This window comes from Salvelinus alpinus, chromosome 26 (genome assembly GCF_045679555.1).
Source record: "Salvelinus alpinus chromosome 26, SLU_Salpinus.1, whole genome shotgun sequence".
In the NCBI taxonomy this organism is placed as follows: Eukaryota; Metazoa; Chordata; class Actinopteri; order Salmoniformes; family Salmonidae; genus Salvelinus; species Salvelinus alpinus.
Window position 1 is genome coordinate 7535863 of NC_092111.1, and position 3677 is coordinate 7539539.

The window sequence follows — 3677 nt, forward strand, 5'->3', positions numbered from 1 at the left end:
TTATATATTTTTTTATATTGTTTTGTCGCAATGAGCCACTAGGCAATAAATAGGAGCTAAGTGCAATGGTCAGGTCACTCTGAGGAAGACCTCAGCTTGATGTCGAAACATCAGTCACCTGTCCACATCCTGTACAATGGATTAAAGTGAGCAATAAGAAATCAATCTCTGCCTTTTTTTTGTTGAGTGCTCCAACTCCTCGAATTAGTCCTTTTGGAAGTTTTTCTTGGTTGACTCTTCTCATGATTTTTGCCATTGTTGTTGAGCACCTCTCCTTTGCTTCGTTTGCTGAAGCCCGAAGGCGCACCTGAATGATGCCACAGATGTCTCAAGTTTTGAGGGAGCATGCAATTGGCATGCTGACGGCAGTAATATCCACCAGAACTGTTGCCAGAGAATTTAAGGATCATTTCTCTACCATAAGCTCCCTCCAACGTCATTTTAGAGAATTCGTCCAACCGGCCTCACAACCGCAGACCACAGGTATGGTGTGGATGAGAGGTTTGCTGATGTCAACGCTGTGAATATATGTCTCATGGTGGCGGTGGGATTATGGTGTGGGCAGACATAAGCTACAGACAATGAATACAATTGCATTTTATCTATGGCAATCTATGGCTCCATGTCGCAAGGATCTGTACACAATTCCTGGTAGCTGAAAATGTCCCTGTTCTTCCATGGCCTGCATACGCACCAGACATGTCTCCCATTAAGCATGTTTGGGATGCTCTGGATCAATGTGTACGACAGCGTGTTCCAGTTCCCACCAATATACGGCAACTTCACAAAGCAATTGAAGAGTGGGACAACATTCCACAGGCCACAATCAACAGCCTGATCAAACTCTATGCCAAGGAGATATGTCGCTCTGCATGAGGTAAACACCAGATACTGACTGGTTTTATGATCCACACCATTACCTTTTTTTAAGGTATCTGTGATGCCAATCTGTATTCCCAGTCATGTGAAATCCATAGATTAGAGCGTACTGAATTTTATTTCAATTAACTGGTTTCCTTAAATAAACTTTAACTCAGTAAAATCATTGAAATTGGTGCATGTTGCATTTATTTTTGTTCAGTATAGATTCTGTGGTCAAGTAACCATTTCTTTGTGGATTTTGATGTGTGCTTGGGGTTATTGTCTTGCTGAATGATCCAAGAAAAATGGATCAACCCCTACAAAAAATGCCCATTAATTATAATCGACATAGCAATTCACATTTCCTGTTGCAGGATTACATTCTGCTGTGTGAAGCTGGCTCAAATTAAGATACTTCATCTCAGTGGCGATTTTAGCATGTGCATTTTCTTTTTTTTTTATGTTTAATGGGAATTTTTATGTTGGTGCTTTTCGTATAACTAATGTCTGTGTTCTATTCATGTGCTGTTCTATAAACCAATTTCTGCGTTCATGCAAGTGGCTGACTGAACGAATCCTCACTATCAGTAGCTGCAATTTGGCAGTACGCCCAGATCTCAGTTTCATGATCTCAGCTTAGAGAGAGGAAGCCTCGTGAGGTATTGGTCTGTCACATGTTATGAACCAGTATTGGTCGGTCACATAGATGAAACAAAACTGTAATGATTAATGAATTATGCTATATCATGCAAATATAACTTGTCTGTGTATAGCCGAATATAAGACAACTGCGCGCTGACAAATAAACAATGATTTATTTAAGATTGACTTTGAGTGTTCCTGCGTAAGAATTTCCACGACAATTTGGCAAACTGGATGATGGATTCTGCCTGCGGAGCTTTTCAGTCTGCGAGGAAAACCTGTGGCATTTTTTGAAGCGTGAGGGAAATTCCCGTCTGACAAAAAGACGACGAGACCCACCCAGAACAGACTCTTACTGGGAGCTGCCCAGGAGTATAAACGTCATCTGCGAACAATTGAAGAACGGACATTGATTTCAGTAAGTCAATTTAAATACATTTGTATAAAAATAAAATTAAAATTATAAAACCAATAAAATATAACATAAAGATGTAGAGGAAGGTACCACTAGCCTACAAAATAACACCAGGTGTTTTTGAATACGGGGTGTTATTTACATGTAAGACCTGTAAATCTGGGGGAATGGTTTCAAACTGTGTGTTGTTATTCTAAACTAAAATGTTGTTCTGGTCTGTCGTCTCGCAAGGTTATGGTAAAGGTGGCCACATATGGTATCTAGATGCATGGAAGATAATTCATCCGAAACAGTGTGAACCTCAACACCCCCTCTTACCGGCTGAAAATGGCAAAAACGGCTTTCAGTATGGTCCTTCATCACTTCTACCGTGAGACCTGAGTCTGCACCAGCAACCAGTACACAGCATCCAGTCGAAGATATCAGCTGCCTTTTCTCTCATGCTTTTTCTCTCAGGAGTGCGACATGGGTCCATGTGGAATGAGCATGGAGGGAGATCCAGTCCAAACTTCTCTAATGCTGCAGGTGTACTGGTAGGAAAATGGACAAAGACATAATGGACTGTAAGGTGAGAGACATTATTAAGGGCCAACCACTTTGAACATGTGCCATTAAAAAGGACAAACTGAAACACTGTCTGAAGAAGAACATGAAGAAATGCCAGGAAATGAAGGATGAGTGCTGGGGATGGAGGGGGGGTGGTCAACCGTGCCCGTAATTGATTTAGACTTATCCACAAATGTTTATTTGGGGTATCAGGTTGATTGTGGAAGTCTGCACATTGCTAAATGTATAGTAATTTAGACTAAGAATGCATTGAAATACCAATCTGTCATTACCACAGGTGATGAGAAAAGTGAGGGTCTTAAATTAAAGTGATAGAACCAACGTGAAACACTAAGGACTGTCATTCTAAACTTGGGTTGGATAATTTATCAATAATTATGATTTGGAAAGGCAAGGCTTCTAGAGATAGAGCTGTGCCCTAAAAAATTAGGAGAGCCACTAGATTGTAGCTTGGGCTAACCTTGCCCCAATCTCATTCTTAGCAAGGTTGGTGTGAAACTGTTATAATGTGTTCTCTCTCTCTTCCTTGTGAAATGTTATTAACATGTTGTAAGGCGATCTGCGCCTCTCTGGCTGGTAAGATTTCAGCAGCTATCATGTTTTCTGCTCCTCCAGAGGATGGTGAAACTAGGGTTGGACATTTGGGGGAATATTCAGAGGTGGAAACTTTCCGTGGGAATGAACGGGAATATATGGGAATTAACAGGAATATATGGGAATTTACGGAAATATAAGCAAATTATTATTAATACCATTTAAATGTAGATGTTTTTTGCATTGGATATATTTACCATATCATATGGAGACAGAAACATAAACGTTTTACCGTATCATAAGTAGACATAATTGCAAATGATTAAATCCTTCCAATAGAATTGTTAAAAAAACGATTTAGTTACAAATTGAACTTTAATTAAATTAGTTGACTCTTCACATGGGATGATTTCACTGAACAACAAAAGAAAGGGAATATTGAATGATCCATCGCATCTCCCAAAAATGTTTTCAACATACATCTGTAAAATGATAGTCCAGAAACTAAAGCTTTGGTTGTCTTCCTCTCAGGCTTCCATGTCTTCTCCCTGGACCTCCTCAATGTTCATCTCTTGAACATCAGACTCTGAGGCCTCATCTTCACTGTCACTTTCCAATCTTGCTGAGGGTGGCTCGTTGTCAGGCTCAAAAAGCCTCA

At 40.0% G+C, this 3677-nt stretch overlaps 1 long non-coding RNA gene across 1 annotated transcript; it reads left to right on the forward strand.

Annotated features, from left to right (window-relative positions):
- Positions 1-1515: 1515 nt before the first annotated feature.
- LOC139554290 (uncharacterized) lies at positions 1516-3418 on the forward strand. Its single transcript, XR_011670807.1, has 2 exons — positions 1516-1921; positions 2150-3418. It is a non-coding gene; the product is annotated as an uncharacterized lncRNA (long non-coding RNA).
- The last annotated feature ends 259 nt before the right edge of the window (positions 3419-3677 follow it).